This window comes from Cynocephalus volans, chromosome 9, assembly GCF_027409185.1.
Source record: "Cynocephalus volans isolate mCynVol1 chromosome 9, mCynVol1.pri, whole genome shotgun sequence".
Taxonomy (NCBI): Eukaryota; Metazoa; Chordata; class Mammalia; order Dermoptera; family Cynocephalidae; genus Cynocephalus; species Cynocephalus volans.
The window spans coordinates 89,139,723-89,158,330 of NC_084468.1; the positions used below are offsets into that span (position 1 = coordinate 89,139,723).

Consider the following 18,608-nt stretch of genomic DNA (forward strand, 5'->3'; position numbering starts at 1 on the left):
TTGGTGAAAATGTAAGTCAGCTTTTATTTAGGAATACCAGTGACCTGAGGAAAGATGCTAGCCTAACCCATCTCTCCAGTAAACCTGAAGAATGGCCAGACTAAAACCATCTCAGAGATTCAGGTTTACTGGGGGGGTTGGGGGGGGGGGGTTAAGAGGGGGCTGAAGGAATGGAACATGAGAAAATGAAAAGCAGAAGAGAGGGGCACGTGAACTATGAGGCATCCATGTCTATGATTCAGGTACAAGATCTTACCAAGATCTCGTCTGGTTTCTGCTCTCATCTTTGCTGTTATCTCAGGGTCAGGGTGGCACATGCAAGTCTGCAGCTTCAGGCTGACTGGAAAACACTTTACATTCATGTAAATAATGTCATCCTGCCCCATAACCAAGGGTCAAAATATCAAATAACCATGGGAAAAGAGGGAACTCAGAGAGATAAATGCTAAGACAAAAACTGTCTTTTAAAAATCTTTTAGAGCCCATGTGATTTTTAGGTCCCAAAATGGCTTCAGTCTTGCTCACTCCAACAGAGTCATCAGGTTCCCTGGCTCCTTTTATCGTTGTCTTCATCTGCATGGTCCAAGGTAACTCACCACCATGTCCACGTTCCAGTCTGTGGGAAAGAAGAAAGAGAACAAAGGACAGAACCACCATTCCTTTCAAGGGCAGAAGCCAGAAGTTACACACATACCTTCCACTAACATCCTCTTTACCAGAAGTTAGTCACATGGACACACCCAGCTGCAAGGAAGCCCGAGAAAACATGGTTTATGTATGCCAAGATGTCATTTTCCTATACCAAATTCTTACTTGCAGATTTTCACACTTTTGTTCTGGAGCTTCTCAAAGTGCACTGTAAGAATTAGGTTTTATCAATAGCATTTCTAAGGAGATTGGCTAATTTTGATAACCACAAAGTTTCTGGTACTAATTACTTGTTCCTCCAAAACTGGCTTCTCTCAGTGTAACTACAACTGGACTCTCTGGTCTGTGCACTCACCCATCTACTTCATGTGCTCTCTAGTCTCATGCCTACCATTAGGAGAGGAAAATTTTTATCTCATTTGAACTTGCAGGAGAAGAGTAATTTCCAACTTGACTGGCTGAGCAACAATGGATTCCCCATTGAAGAGAAGCACGATACCATGTTATTGCCAAAGTGACCCTTTTAAATGTTCTCCCTAGGCCAGGAGTTTATTATTTAACAACTTCAGGGAGTGGCAACTATAATTTTAAGCATATGAACTACATTAAAATAGATAATTTACATATGTCATAATTAATTTATAAAACTACATGAGTAAAGTAGGAGTTGATAAGAAAAAAAGTAACGTTTTTCAAAGTGAAGAGAGGATTGAATATGTACTAAATGCATTTAAATGTCACAAGAAAAAAATTGCCCATAAAAAGATAAATTAGATTTCATGAAATAAAATCAAGATTACAAAAGCTATAAAGCTAAATATGGCAACAAATAAATTTTATTATTTCTTTAAGAAAATAGACCCCAGAACTCTCTTAAGTTGGGACAAAAAGTCAATTAATAAACAAAAGAATTGTTCCAATTTAATTGTGATACAAAATATCATCTAGTGCTATTGAAGTAGATGATTAAGCCTAATAGTAATAAATTCATTAACTAAAGAAATGTTTAATCTAGTACATTCAAGATCCTGTGACCTGCACTAGCAGGTACAAGTAGAAGAAAATAAAAAAGGATATGACTGTATTTTCTTTTATGTACCAACAAAATAATGTTTTTTCTTTTTTCATAAGGTTTTATGTTGTGTAGCCCTATTTGCCTAACTCAGCGGTTCTCAGTCTGTTTGCCCGCTAGAATAACTTTGAAAGCTCTAATGAATATATACCAATGCCCAGGTCAGACTCCAGCACAGTGAAAACAGGCTTCCTGGTAGTAAAGCCCCAATCCCCAAGTGATTCCTATGTGCAGCCATAGTTGGGAACCACTGCTCTTACTGGACCATGAGCTCCCTGAGGGAAAAGACTATGTCTCATTCATCTCTAAACCCATCACAGTGCCAGGCGCACATAGGTACTCAAATATTTAATAAACGGGTGGGTGGGTGGGTGAGTGGGTGAAAAGCTAGCATTTCCTGCCCTTAAGGTACTTCTTATCAAGTAAGAAAAATACAGCTTGTTCACAGATTGTTGAGTAGGTACAAGCCAGTGGATGTTGCATTATTGCCATGGTATTTCACCACAGAGATTATAATCTGAAAGAAAACCTAGCCAAATGCATTTAATGGAACACTTTCATTTATAAGCCAAACAGGAAAGGCTTCAATTATACTGCTGATTAAAACCTAATTTTAAAAGAGAAGGAAGGAGTCATCATACAGATCTTATCACTTAGAAGAAATAAAATTGAAAATGCTATTAACAATGAGAGAGTCCAAAGACAAGATCTTGGAAGTGAATTTCAGTGCTACCTTAAGCCCTGTTCCAATATCACTTTCTCTAGGGTAGAGTTTGATTGGGTTGGGTTTTGTTGGGTTTAGTTTTATGGCGACGTTCCTGCCCTGTTATCATTATTTCCAGGTCACCTGGCTATTACACTCTCTTCTAATCTACAATCAGTGCTTTCATCCAACTAGATAATCCAGTATTTGGATATTAATCCTTTCAGGTCACTCAGCCAGCATCATTCTCACCTAACTCCACCACACCCATTTAGCATCTAAACTGAGCCCAGATCCTTTGGTACCAAATACCGCTCACAATGAACTATGCAAATTAAACAACTCATCTTAAACAACTGGGGCATTTTTAATCAATATATCTAGCAATGTAAATTAAATGGATAAATAAATTATGGAAATAAATGACATTTGGACAAAAATCTTCTTTTCAGGTCACCTTGTGTATTTATGTCTTATGAGGAAAGAGGTCACCCTTATAGCTTTCTTGGGGAGGGAGTTTTTTATTGAAAAATTAGAAATGTTTTCCAACATAAAATTGGATAACGTGTCCACTCAAAAACATCTCTAACACGACAGAGCTTATCAGAAAACAAAGTGTTCAACGAAACTCATTGGGCAAATGAAATTCAGGCACAGAAGTTGAAAAACTGGCTTAAAATTAAAGCTAAAGTGTTATCTCCCACAATGCAAAGATTATGTCTCATATGTTTTTCAGCTTTTAATAAGTGATGTACCAAGGTTCTAGAGTTCTCCCAATCTCAGGAGTGAGACCAATCTGTGGGGTGCTCTAACTGCACTCTGATTTCTGACTAACAAGAACCAAAAGGGAGGGCCAGAGATGACACAAGACCTCACCTTTGGGGTGGCCATCATGGCAACTTCCCAAGCAGCAGGGCTGACCACTGACCCTTATGTCTCTGCCGTCGTCTGTGCCACTACTTGAGCCAGGCCTTCACAGAACTTTGGTCGACAGCAAAGTAATACTTCGCCACTGTTTGACCTTTCCTCCCTTCCAGGAGGCTAGTTTTTGCTTCTTCTCCTCCTTGTTTGCTGATTCCATGTCTTTGTTGATCCTTTTCCCCTCATTTCTCAAATATTTATTAGTATTCTGTCCATTTATCTCTTTTATGGCCTCCAGAAGTGGGTCTGCAGCCTATTTTCTTTCCCTTTTTAGGTTTGGATCAAAGTCTCCCACCGCCTCCTGCTGACCTTCACCTGCACATACAACCAAAACGAAACTTGATGTGGCCTCCCTCTCACAAAATCTGCTCCTCTTCCCTCTTTTCCCATCTTAGATTCATGACCTTACTATGCATGCCTCAAGGCTTCCACACAAATAGGTTGCCGAATGTTCTCGATTTTACTTAAAACTGTATCTCAGAATTACCACTGCTCCTTGTCCCCTCTTTCAGTCTCAGTCAGGCTTTCACTTGTCCTAATCCAGGCTATCGCGAGAGTCTCCTAACTGATCTTCCTGCTACTTGCCTTTTCCCCACTACCACAATCATTGTATTAGTCCATTTCTATTGCTGATAACAGAATACCTGAAATTGGCTAATGTATAAAGGAATGAAATTCATTCTTGCAGTTTTGGAGGCTGTAAAGTCCACTGACCAGGGGGTGCGTCCGCTGAGGGTGCATCCGTGCTGGTAACTCTCTGCAGGAATACAGAGTGCCACATGGGGAGGAATGCCACGAGGAAGAGAGAGCTACTGTCTCACTTGCCCTCCTTATATAGCCATCAGAACCACACCTATTACTCCATGAATGGATCAATCTATTCACGAGGGCACAGTCCTCACAATCCAATCACTTCCTGAAGTCCCCACCTTTCAAATACCATAACTGAATTTCCCACCCTCTTAGCACTGTTCCAATGGGGGTCAAGCTTCAATGAGTTTTGGGGGGACATTCAGTCCATAGCAATCATCCTTCTGGGTTTTCTTATTTTTCCCAAAGAAGCATTTATTGGCATGCAGGGCCCATGATAGAGGCTCCTGAGGCCCAGATTGAGGCCCGCAAGGCACAGATTGCAAATGTAAGACAGGCCATGGTAGTGGAAGAAATTTTGGCAGAGAGTGTTGTACTTGAGGTCCTCAGCTGGCAGCAGAGGTAGGGGCTCTGGTGTCTGCCAGCACCTCCCCACCTAGGCCTAGCTCCTTCTCTGCCATCGGCAGGGACCACAAGGTGGCCGTGGCACAGGGCTCCAGCCAGCAGACTTTGATGGTGGCCAGTGTGAGGCTCAGGAGCAGCAGGCACCTGACAAGACCAGCAGACAGACCACCTTCATCAGGCCTCCCAGTTTCCCACCTTCCCCAGCTCCCTGGTGGACCACGGGCTTCCTCGGCTGCCTCCCCTCATGGGTCCCCCCTCCCATCACCCTGAATTTTCTTCTTCTTTTATTTTTATTAGCATATTCATTGTTACAAATCATACTTATTCTTTATGCCCCTTATCCAATCTCTCCCCTTCCCCTTCCCTCTCCTCCCTCTAATATTCATAGATTTGCTCTCTCCATCTGATAGATCAACTGTTCCTCTGTTGGTCTGTTGCCTAGGTGATCTGTCCAGTACTGAGACAGGTGTGAGCAAGTCCTCCCCTACTATCATAAATCAGATGCTTCTTCTATTACTCTGGAGTGTGCTTTGTGGACAGAGACCACCTCTGTTTTTTTTTTTTTTTGGTCTCCACCAGTGCCTCTCCTTGTGTCAATGCAGTTGAGAGTCTGGCGTGCTGTCTGCATGGTAGCTTTGACTGCCGCTATAGAGACTAGTTGCTTTTGTGGCAGCCATGGCAATTGCAGTGGCTATGGTGGGCTACCCCTGTAGAAATGGTGTTTTTGGTATGCTCTTTACCTGGTTGTAACTGGGTTCAGCTTTCCCCAGCTCCATACCTTAGGACCCCAGCGGGGCGCCAGGGTGGTGGTAGCTGCTTGCTTAGTTGCGACTGGTTTCCTGAATTTTCTTCTTAATGAACAAAAATCTAGTTTTTTCACAGCAATACTCATACATTTTTTCTGACTCTCTATGTGACCCACAGTTTCATTTTCTGATATGCTTCACTACACTCTTAAATGAATTTCTCTTTATCGCCCAAATTGGCCATGCCCTTCCTGTTTTCGCCATGTGTTGTACCCTATGTGTAAAATATCTGATCTTCCCCTGTGTATCTCTACCTCACCTCAGAAAACTTTTATCTTTTCATAAAAATAATAATAATAGATCAAATGTCACCTAGTTAGAAAGGCTTCCCTGATTTCCTCAAGGTTTAAACCAGCCCACATTTGACTAGCCTGTGCACATAATTACAAGAGCCTTGGAGAGGTTCTGCTAGAAAGTAAGCTCCTTGCAATAGACACCATGTGTATCTAACTGGCTCACCATTGTATTCCCAGCATCTAACATTTTGTCCAGCACATGATCCCTGTTCAGTTTATGTATTTTTATGAATGAACCTTTAGCTCTCAAACTTTAGAGCACAGAAATAAGAAACAGGAATGAAACAGGATATTGGAGGGAGGGGGAATGTTAGAAAAAGAGGGGGGAAAAACTCCCAGTTAGTCATTAAACCAAAAAAATTTAAGAGAGGGGAAAACTGGGTTTGAAGTCCATCAAAGAGATTTACTTTAGGGCCAGATGGGAGATAAGGTTTTAAAAAGCTCAGCTGTGGACAGAGAGGAAGTTGTTAAAGGTCCTCATCTACTGTCAGCACCAGGCAGGTAGATCTTCTCCCTCTGAGATCACATGGGTCTTTTACAAATAATGCCTTGTGTTGCAATTTATCTATTCACGTCTGAAACACCCCCTAGACTGTGACTTATTTGAAGGCAGACACCCTACCTTATTCATGTTCATATCCTGAGCACCTGGTACCGACCACTTAGCCAAGGTTTTGCTATAAACTTCTTTTTGCATTGAAAGAGCTTAGACATAACAAATGAGCTTGCAGGGGCTGAGTTTTGCTGTGAAGGAGACTTGGAGATAGAAAATTCACAGCATCAATGTGTTGAGTGAGATCATGGAAGTCCAAATCACAAGTGACACCTGGGAAGCTTGAGCTTGCCTTTCTCAGCTTTATTTTTAGGGCAATGACCCTTAACTTTGTGACCCAGGCCTATTTCTACCTGGGTCCCATTAAATTTCTCTCCTTTAGAAGAGCTGATTAACAGCTCAAGCTGAATAAAGTTCCTAATAGTTCTTGCCATGATTTAATCAAGTCTTCTCTGACTGACAGTTTGTTGACATTTATAATCTCTAACAGTAAGGCCCTGGATGGTTAGATTCAGAATATAGTCAATGCATTTTCAAAAGAGTAACTCTTACATAAAACTATTGACCTATTAGCTTTTTGGTATTTCTCTTTGATATTATGCAAATATGAGCTTCTCAGATAAATATTCATATGAAGACTTTAATGAAGTGGCCACAAATTCATCTTCCTTTTACCAAGAGCTGAAGCTCATGTAAATCTGGGTGAGCCCGTGACTCCTGTGACCAATAGTATGCACAGGAGGCAATACCATGTGATTTCTAAAGTGAGGTCATTGGTTAGAGCACAGCCTTATAACACCAAGGTCATGGGTTCAGATTCCCATACCAACCAGCTGCCAAAAAACACAAACAGACATTAAAGTGAGGTCATTAAAAAGCCATGCAGCTTCTGCCTTGCTCACCCTTGGGGCCACCTGAGCCAGCACAGAACTCTGACAACCCTGAGACCGTAGTGCTGGAGGGGGCACAGGCAGGCACTGCGTCACTGCACCTTCAGCCTTCTCAGCCCAGGAGGGACATGTGAGTGAAGAAGCTGTCCTGGAAGTGAAACTCCAGCTCCATCATTCAAGTCAACCCAGACATTTGAGTCATCCCCACTGAGGTCGTAGGGCCATCTCTGCTGTGTTCTTTCCTAGTTCCTCACCAAACCTAATTTCACAGCCCAGACTGGTTATATCAACTACTTGTATCCATAAGAAAAAAGAAAGTCCAATTCCAGGTCCACTGAGAGAGTGAAGTAGCTGAATTCAAGACCCACAGGACTTAACCCAAACTTCCTGGGCCTCAGGAGCACTAAGATAGACAAACCTGGCACCATGGTGCACCTCTGGAGTCTTTTTCCCTGAGCATTCTTATGCACTAATATCTCCAGCTTTACTTTATTCTTGATTTTCTTTTCCCTTTGTCCTACCTTCTTTATCATGTTATATAAATGAATTTTTTCTGAGCCGTCTTAAATCTTTCTGGGGATCAAAGAAAGATATAAATACACAAACTTAGGTGAAAAAGTATGTTCACAGTGTTGTAACACCAACGTCAAGTGTTGGAATCCCTGTACCAGCCAGGTGCCAAAAAAAAAAAAAAAAAGTTGGACAAAACATGAGTTGTTCAATCAATCTTTGCTGAATTAATTAATTAAAGGTGAAAGCAATGATAAAGCCCTGTCTTTCCCTCTGTTCCTGGGATAGGTGTTGTCTTATCTTTTTTACTGACAAGATGCTATGGACTGAATGTTTGTGATGTCTGTGTCTCCCCCTACTCCCTAATTCATGTGTTAAAATTCTAACTCCCAATGTGATCATATTAGGGGTACCTGTGTTAGGGCCTTTGGTACAGGTCTTGAGGGCTCTGGCAGTTTATGTGCCCAATTTATGAGGGCACAATGGTATTAGTGCCCTTATAAAAGGGAACCCAGGGAGACCCCACACTCCTTCCACCATGTAAGGACAAAGCAAGAAGATGGCCATCTATGAACCAGGCCCTGGCTAGACACCAAATCTGCTGCTGCCTTGATTTTGGACTTCCCAGCTTCTGGAACTGTGAGAAGTAAATTTCTTTTGTTTATAAGCCACCCAGTCTATGATAGTTTAGTATAGCCACCCAAACTGACTAAGACATAAGAGTAAGTGATAACAACACCACACCAACTTGGCTTTGTTTTCCAGTTTGATGAAAGCAACCTGGAGGTTGGTAGGGGATATTCACCTTAACTGTGATACATTCACAGCATGGAATATTAAGCAACTTAAGAGAGAACATGTAATTGACCTGAAGGGATGGTCTCAAGGTGTACTTTTTTCAAGAAAAAAGTAAGCAGTAGCCTAGTGCATATAGTGAGACCCCATTTTTATAAAAATAACAACCAAAACATGCCCATATGCACATATAGAAATGTGTGAAAGGATACTCACCAGATTGCTCACATCTGTCACTTGTGGGATCCCAGAAGATGGGGAGTGGAGGGAATAAAGGAGGTGAAAAACAACTATTAATGCCTCATTTTTTCTTTGTTTTTCTTTATACTATTTCACTTGTTAGCACAGGGCCAGTAGTGCAATGGATAATGCATCTGACTACAGATCAGAAGATTCTATTTTACTTGTTGCTCTAAGTTCACATTACTTTTGCAATTTTTAAAGAGGATATAAAAGGGGAAAAGATATGGTTTTTATTTTTTAAAAAGTCTTAGAACACACACTTTCTTTTTCCTTTCCCTTTCCCCACATTCTCCCATGGTGATATCTGTTGGTCTACTTCCAGCATTCTACATGCTACAGCACATGAGTTATAATTTGAAATTTTAACAAAGAAGGTGTGAAGTCTTTGGTAGAGGGGAGGAGCCATTTTATAAGTGATTGGGGCATGATCCATTAAACACAAGCTCAATCACTGAGAGCTCCTTTAACACATAACATTTTGGTCTGTAGAGAATGTACTAGTCTGTTTCTGTTGCCTATAACAGAAATAACTGAAACAGGTAATTTGTAAAGAAACAATACTTATTGCTTAGAGTTTTGGAGGCTGGGAAGTCCAAAGTCCAGGGAACACATCTGGTGAGGGCCTTGTTGGTGGTGACTTCAGCAATGCAGGGTATCACATTGTGAGAAAGGCAGAAACACACGAGAGAGCTTCTTATAGAAGAAAAACCATTTCCGTGACCACCATTAAACCATCAAATGGATTAATCCACTCATTATGGCATGGTCCTCACAATCTAATCACTTCTTCAAAGACTCACCTTTCAGTTATTGTAATAAGGATTTCCCACCCTCAACAGTTACTGTTACATTTTCCTCTGTGTAACTGAGATGGAAAAAAGAGAAAGAATTCACTCAAAGTACCATCAATGGGGCCTAGCGGGACTGCCGCCCATCAGGGGAGAAGCCCCCATCCAAAATCAGCCTTTCTTTTTATTGACAAGAAAAGGAAGTTTCATAAGAAAAATCAGTTGACTCAATCATCAAAGAAAGACATAAAACAGGCAGTGTAAAACTTGTAACAGCAGTAAATTAACAATGTGACATTCCAGAATGTAATTGGTAAAAAGCTAGGTTAATTCACCAACAAACAGCTTGTCCTTAGTAAACATTTTCTTTCCCACATACTTCCTACAGCAATTTCCTTAGCATATTTAAACAGCATTCAAGCGGTTCCTTACCATATCTTAAGAACAATGAGTAGGTTAAATAGTCAATAGTCATTCAAGCTGGAATCAAACCAGCAACCTAAAACAGTTAAAGTACACAATCCCATCCCTAAACAGTGATTAGAGTTGATTAGACGGCTTTTGCCAACCTTATCTGTGGACTTTCCCCTTACTCAAGAGCCTTTTGGCTCATTCATGTGTTACCTAAAAATTCTATTCTAAGATCAAAGGAGAATCAAGATTTCTAACCCACTACAAGTTACAGTAGGGATTAAGCTTCATTGAGTTTGGGGGGATACTCAATCCACAGCAGACAATAAGTGAAAACTTCGAAGGTCTCTGAGTACTTATTTTAATTATTTACCTTTCTTGGATAGTTGTGTGGAATATGAGGACGCTTGGAAAAGTTAGTGGTAAAATAGAATCAAAAGATAATACAAATCTTTCCATGAACTTTTCAAAGTACCCTTGTATTCTAACATTTATAGCTTGTTAATAAATGTCCAATTGTAAACAAATAGTCAATTAGCGGCAATCTCACTGAGCCATCAGAAGCTGAAGGCAACCAGTCTCAACTCTATAACTCAAGTGCAGTTCCCCTTGCAAAAAGAATAAAAAGAGAAATATTCTTTGACTGTACTGGACTCAATACAAGATTTTGCTACCATGTAACCAATCAGAAAGAGTTTGCTTAAGGTCAGCTATCTCTAAACACAAATTCACATTTTTTGGCAGATATCCTCCAAGGTTTAATTGGTTTTTTATGTAACAACTCTAAACACCATGTCATGTCAATTTTTTTTTTTTTTTTTTTTTTTTTGTCTTTTTCGTGACCCGCACTCAGCCAGTGAGTGCGCCGGCCATTCCTATATAGGATCCGAACCCACGGCGGGAGCGTCGCTGCACTCCCAGCGCCGCACTCTCCCGGGTGCGCCACGGGCTCGGCCCCATGTCAATTATTTTTACTGGTAAGTGGTACATTTCACAAGTAATTTGCTCCAGAGAGTTCACTAAGAAACTCTCAACTTGGACATTTCACATATGGATTTCTGAAATTTTTCCATGGGTAATTCTGCTTTGAAATATTTTGAGGCTAAAATTGTCAAAGCCATAATCTACAGTGTAGATTGATTGATTTGCTCTTATTCTGGAGAAGACCCAGAATTGTTTTCTGAGAAAAATCTATAAACTGCCTATGGGGTTCCCCAGGCCCCCTCTATGCAGAGGCAGGTCAATGTCTATGCAAGACAGAGTCTAGGGTAGGCACCTTAATTTTCATAAGGGAATACTATCTTTTTTCTCTTCTCTCAGTATATTTTTAAAATACATACTTTTTGAAGTATATGAATTGTAAAAATACAAATACTTCAATCATAACACCAAATAATTACTCCAGGGCATTTATCAGATAATAAACAATCTAACAGTCACTCCCCAATTTCTATCAAAAGTCAAAGTACAAGAAATAATATTCATGGACGACTTATTACATGTAGAGTCTACCCAGCCCAATAAATGGTTTAGCTTTTTATCCCTGGATCAATCCAGGCATGCAGTATGGCAATGGGGTAACTTATGCGAAGGGAGAGACTAGAGACGGTTGTAGAGAGGTAGGTGAGGTTGAGATCATGGGAGGCCCAATTGCCCATTTATCACAATAAAATATTGCACCATCAAAGGATTTTAGATAGGACACTGTTACATAAAGCCTTGTGAAAGTGATTCATACCTGAACTGAAACAGTAATAATTTGGATTTAAATTCAATAGGATTGAAAATTGGCTGAATGTAGGATGGGAAAAGAAATAATCAAACGACTTCTATAGCATGGTCCCTGGATGAAGAGAATACAGGAGAAACAGGCTGGGGGGCGGAGGAAATAAGCTCGGTGTTAGAAATGTCGAGCTTGATAGCCCAGGGGGTACCCATGGATATGACTTATCCATGAATCTGAAACTTGGGAGATACAGGCTGGAGAGAAGAGTTTGAGGATCATCAGCGAATCAGTGGGAGTTAAAACTATAACAATCACCCACCTACTAACTATGACTTCTTAGCCAGGTCACTTAACCTCTCTATGCCTCAGTTTCCTTATCTGTAAAGTGAAGATTATCATACTTACTTGAGGGTTACTTGAGAAAATTATTATCCTTTTGCTTAGTAAGCGATTGATATATGTTAGTTGTTTAAAAAATTAAGTTAAATGCTTGAATCACCTTGAAGACCACATGGAACAGTGATTTTTAACCTTTTAGAGAGAAATGAATGCCTGAGAATAGCTGTAAGCAATGGACTTTCTCATTAGAAAATGATACATAATCAAACACCCCAAATTCTGCACATAATTTCAGGAGATCTGTAGATCCCTCAAGAAACTGATTTTTAATTTTTTTTTTTTTTTTTATGGCTTGCCAGTAAGGGAATCCAAATCCTTGACGTTGGTGTTATCAGCACCACTCTGTAACCAACTGAGCTAACTGGCCAGCCCCGATTTTAAAATTCTTGATGTACAGTGAGAAGAGAGAAAATCTGAGAATCAAACAGGGAAAAATCAACACTTAAGGAATGAATGGAGTATGAGAAGACCAAGAAGGGATTACCAGAGAGCTACAAAGAGAACTCTGAACTCTTTCAGGAGGTTGTGACCAATTCTCTCAAAGTTGGCAAATGGGTCAAATAAGTCAAAGAGTTAAAACGGTTATACAAATTTTATCAGTCTCTTGGTGGGAGAAAAAGAAACCAGCGTTTAGTTAAGTTGAGGGGTGAAAAGGGGGTGAAAAAGTGGAGCTAACTCATGGACAAAAAAAAGGAAAAAGATGGAATGAAAGACAACAGAGAACGTGGGGTCAAAAAAGAGCTGATATTTTGTTGGCTATGTCCTTTTTTTTGGTCTTGAGATTTATCTTTTGTTGGGTGTTTTGGGGTGTTTATTTTTAAGAAGGGGAGAAACTTTGGGTTTATGGACTCAGGATTGGAGCCAATGGAAACATTAATGTGGAAGATGCAAAGCAGAGTGGGAATGACTGATGAAGCACTGGAGATGGGGAGGAAAGGAATCTAGGGTTCCAGGAGAGGGCTTGGCCTTGGGTGTGTGGGGAAAGGAGGTAGGAAATGCCTGTATATTAGGAAGTGGGGGAGGGCTGACAATTGATCAGATGACCACAACTTCCCTAACTAAGTAAGAAAAGGCGCTCTACCAAAAACATTGGAAGTTAAATGTTGACAGAATGATGAAGCCAAAGAGGATGACAAAGAAACGTAATCAAAACAAGTTAAATTTTTAATGTTCTGTGATAAGCTGAGAACTCATTTCTCATGTCTTTAAAATCTTGATAACCACTTATGCCAGAACACACCAAAGAAGTATTTTGGCAATTTGTCTTTCTGTTTCACTCACAACAGTATTTAGACAGAATCATTACAATTACATCTTCATAAAACATATATTAGACTTACAAAACTGCAAAAACTATAGTAAACATATGGATGTGCGGGGGCGCGCCTGGGGTCCTCCCGCAGACCCAGAAGGAGAAGGAGCCGACAGGATGACCCCCGGTGTGGGGACCGAGGGATCTCGGGGAAAAGCGAGCCTGCTGCCCTCCAACCCAGCCCCGTGAAAGAGACGCTCAGACGCGGCAGGGGTTCTGTCAGGGCAGTTCCACTGCAATTTATATAAGCAAGCAAGCAAGTAGGGGCTTTCCATGAACTAACCAATCAATTAAAGGATCACACGGGCAGGCATTTTGTACTAACTTGTTGAGCATAGCGATCACGCAGGCTTCACGAGTGTGGAAATACTGGAGGACCAATAAAAACCTTTTGGAGCTATCTTGGGTTACAACTCCCTTACTTCCCATGGGCGCCATCTTCATCCTCCACCCATAGGCACCATGTGGCTCACAGATAATGTTTGCTCCTAAAAATGGGCCCAACATGGATGTACTACTACATGTGTCATTTCCACATGATGGATAGATAATATGTATTATGTGATACATAATACATATTATTTGATTACAAAATTTTATTTTTTATTTTGATTTATTTTTTGTCAGTTGGTCAGTATAGGGATCCAAACCCTTGACCTTGGTGTTACTGGCATCACACCCTAACTAAGTGAGCTAAATGGCCAGCCATATTTGATGTTTTGATGTGCTCAGTGTTTAATGTCTATTTTAACTAGCTGTTATGTTTTCAAGCATTTGTTTGTTTTATCCTTCTCTTCCTTGCAGAACCATAAGGAAAGTCAGCTTATTAGAGCAGTTTCTTCAAAAATCTGCTTATGAGCAAATGAACTTAATTTCATTTCATATTGTTACTATCAAATTTGATGGTCCCCAAAGCAAAATGAAACCTGAAGCAGGCTCACATTATAAATTACAAAAATTTTCATAAATAGCATTTTTTTAATTTCCAGACTCAAGCTATGTTCCTTTGTAATGAGTCATCGTCTCATGCAAATGTTCTTATGAGGAGGTAAATTTTTTTCCAGTAGATTTAGTGCTTAAAACAGAAGTTACCCACACCACCACCACACTTTCTAAATACAAAGAGCTTCAGTTATAAAATAGTTTCACTTGGGTTGTTTTTCTTTCTTCTTTTGCATTATGGAAGAAATGTGTTGCATATTTGCACTTAGCATTTGTGCAAATGTTTTTAACTTTTCTTCTGTGTTGAAATTGGTTGGTGTTACAGTTATATGGATAAGGGGGAGAAAAGGACAAACTAATCTGAACTATTTCAAGTCTTAAAAGTTCGAAAATAAGGAATTAAATCCAAAGGTGTTCAGATTTCTCATAACTTATGAAAGTTTAAACAGCAGTTCTAAAGATATGTCGGGTTTTCTTAGCACATATAATGTGTTAACCTGAAAAGGAAAACAATATATTTGCCACATTTAACAAACTCTGATGAACCGAGGAAAAACAACTAGTTTATAAATTTGGAACTGAATCTTTAATGTACATGTTCATAGTGCCACCGAGCGGTACTACCAGTTTCGTAAGTATTTCTGCAGTACAGTAATTCAGTTATTCTACTAGATAGACACTAGGTGGCGGTACAGTAATTCAGTTATTCTACGAGATAGACACTAGGTGGCAGTAGATTTCCTTTTAAGGAGGCTTTAAGGACCCTTGATAAGAGTTGGAAATTGTTTATTCACATTCTAGGGCAATCATTCATTCATTTTTTAAAAAGTCAGAATAGCTGTAACGTTGGTCAAAAGTAAAGAAAAATTCTTATTTTTTTTTTTTTTACAATATGCTTTGCAACATAGGTTAATTACATAAAAAATGTGACCCATTTCTCGAACTTTTAATCATTTATTTTTCAAATAGAAGCTAAATATTAAAATAACTACTAGTTTCCTTTATTAGTATGCCCAGCCTAGGCAATAAAATCTCATTTATTTTTTCTGCCTCTGTGTAAGTCCTGTGATTAGCATGATAAAATCCAGCTCTATTGACTCTATGCAAATAGTTACAAATTAACAAGACTTTACTAAATAAAGACTTAGAGGCAGAAAAACCAATGAGAAATTTATGCAACTAGTTAGCTTAGGTTCATTTATATACTGTCTCCAATGATTGGAAAAGAAATATTGGGGGATGCTATGACTATCCTTCTATCTTGCTTTTGAGGTTGAGGTCTCTTCCTAATTGATCCTGTTGATCAGGAAGAAACACTCTATGCCACCTTGAAATACAAAGCCAAGATGCATGGTTTAGGAGGTTTTCTGGTTGGAAACTAAGAACCACATGACGCACAAAAATTCAACAGATCCATGGATTTTTGTATAAAACCTTTTCTCCTCCTTAAATAAATAAATCCAGGTCTTTCAAAATTATCAAAGGATCATCACACACAAAAGAGTTAGCAGGGCATGAAGCCCCATCTAAATTGAAAAGGAAGGAGTAGAAGTGTCTCTGTTGGCAGATGACTTCATCTTATATATAGGAAAATCCTAAAGACTCTACCAGAAAAATGTTAGAACTAATAAGCAAATTTACTAAAGCTGCAGGATACAAAATCAACATACAAAAATCAGTTGCATTTCTATACACTCACAGTGAACTATCTGAAAAAAGATATTAAGAAAAAATCCTATTTACAATAGCATAAAAAAGAATAAAATACTCCGGAAAAAATTTAAAGTGAAAGATTATTGCACTGAAAACTATAAAACATTGATTAAATTCAGGAAGAAATAAATAAATGGAAAAATATCCCATGTTCATGAATTGGAAGAATTAATATTGTTAAAATGTCCGTACTACCCAAACCTATCTATATATTTAATGCAATCTCTACCAAAATTCCAATGGCATTTTTCTCAGAAATAGAAAAAAATCAACCTTAAAATTCATATGGAACCACAAAAGACCCCAAATAACCAAGCAATCTTGAGCAAAAAGAACAAAGCTGGAGTTATCACACTTCCTGATTTTCAAAATATATACAAAGCTACAGTAATCAAAACAGTACGGTACTAGCATAAAAACTGACATCTAAACCAGTGGAACAAAACACAGTGCTCAGAAATATATCCACACATTTGTGGTCAACTGATTTTTCCAAGAACACACATGATTAAAAAAAGACAGTCTCTTCAATAAATAGAGTTGAGGGCTGGCTGGTTAGCTCAGTTGGTTAGAGCATGGTGCTAATAACACCAAGGTCCAGGGTTTGATCCCTGTACTGGCCAACCACCAAAAAAAAATTTTAAATAATGGTGCTGGAAACTGGATATCTACATGCAGAAGAATGAAATTGGACCCTTATCTCATGCAATACACAAAAATCAACTCAAAATGGATTAAAGACTTAAACGTAGGACCTGTAACTATAAAATTACTAAAAGTAAACATAGGGAAGAAGCTTCTTTACATTGTTCTGGGCAATAATTTTTTGGATATGACTCTAACAACATAGGCAACAAAAGCAGATTAGACAAGTGGGATTCTGTCAAACTAAAAAGCTTCTGCACAGCAAAGAAAACAATCAACAGAGTAAAGAGACAACCTATGGAATGGGAGAAAATATGTATAAATTATACATATGATGAGAGGAGGATAATATCCAAAATATATGAGGAACTCAAACAACTCAATAGCAAAAACAAAAACAGAACCCAAATTAAAAAGCGGACAAAGGATCTAAATAGATATTTCTCAACAGAAGACATTCAAAGGCCCAACAGGTATATGAAAAAATGCTTATCATCGCTAATCATCAGAGAAATACAAACCAAAACCACAATGAAATAACACCTCATACCATTAGAATGGCTATTATCAAAAAGTCTAAGTATAACAAGTGTTGGTGAGGATGTAGAGAAAATGGAACTCTTCTACGCTGTTGGTAGAAGTGCAGGTTGGCATAGCCATCATGGGAAACAGTATGGAGGTTCCTCAAAAAATTAAAAATAGAACTACCGTGTTATCCAGCAATCCCACTTCTGAGTATATACCCAAAGGAAATAAAATCAGTATGTCAAAGAGATATCTGCACACCCATGTTCATTGTAGCATTATTTACAATAAATAGCCAAGATGTGAAAACAACCTAAGTGTCTGTCAACAGATAAATGGATAAAGAAAATGTGGTATATATATATATATATATATATACAAGGCTTTAAAAAGAAAGAAATCCTGCCATTTGCAGTAGCATGTATGAACCTGGAAGACGTTAATGCTGAGTGAAATAAGCCAGTCACAGAAAGACAAATATTACTGATCTCATTTATGTGTAGGTCTAAAGAAGTTGAACTCATGAAAGCAAAGAGTACAAAGATGGTTATTAGAGGCTGGGGGTGGGGTGGGGAAATGGGAAGATGTTGGTCAAAGGTTGCAAAGTTTCAGTTGTACAGGACGAATAAGTTCTGGAGATCTAATGTAGACCTTGGTGACTATGGTTGATAATACTGTGCAGTACACTAGAAATTTGCTAATTGATTAGATCTTAAGTGTTCTCACCACACACACAGAATATGGTAACTATGTGAGGTGATGGATATGTTAATTAGCTTGATTGTGTGATCATTTCATAATGTATATCAAAACATAACATTGTATACTCTAAATCTGTAGGAGTAATTTCTATTTGTCAATTATACCTCAATAAACCTGGAAAAAAAAGACCCCTCCCAGACTCAGCCCACCAGATGTCGCAGAGCCTCCTGTACACAACACACAATGGGAGCCCAGGCCCTACTGCTGGGCCTGGAAGCCTCCACAGAAGTCCCTGTCTCTGAGTTGAGTACAAGAGAGGCAATCACAGACAAAGCCTCCCCACTTTCCGGGAACTGCAGGACCAGTCCGGGCAATGAAAAGTGATACTAACAATACAGACTGAAAACTGGGAGCTTCCCCACATTTTCCTGGACAAGTAATGTTTCTTACACAATGCAAAGGGTAGATGGTGTCCTGACAGTTTATTAATACTGAACTTTTTGTCCACACTAAAGAACGGAGGGGTGAACTGGATGAAAAGTAGGAAAATATGCCCTTTAAAAAAATACTAAGTGTAAGCAGAGCAACATCATTCTTTATGTGAATAATATAGCTTACAAATTATGATGTGCACTCCCTGAAGCCTCGATGGACCAAGGTTCTGGCATCCAAGTGGTGGGCACTGTCTTAGAATCCACCTCCCAAAAGCACAGGCCAGTGTCTCCAAACTTTTTTTTTTCTGGTGGCTGGACAGTACAGGGATTCCAAATTTATTTAGACGAAGAAATAAAGA

General features: G+C 39.2%; 1 long non-coding RNA gene and 1 other non-coding gene across 2 annotated transcripts in view; one reads left to right on the forward strand and one right to left on the reverse strand.

Moving 5' to 3' along the window:
• LOC134386113 (uncharacterized) overlaps nucleotides 1–18,608 on the reverse strand; it is a 21,286-nt gene continuing 2,678 nt past the window's right edge. The window contains exon 3 of the long non-coding RNA XR_010024449.1: nucleotides 1–616. This is a non-coding gene — a long non-coding RNA (uncharacterized LOC134386113). The remainder of the gene's footprint in view (nucleotides 617–18,608) is intronic.
• Nucleotides 16,493–16,566, forward strand: TRNAI-AAU (transfer RNA isoleucine (anticodon AAU)). The gene has a single exon. It is a non-coding gene; the product is annotated as a tRNA-Ile (tRNA).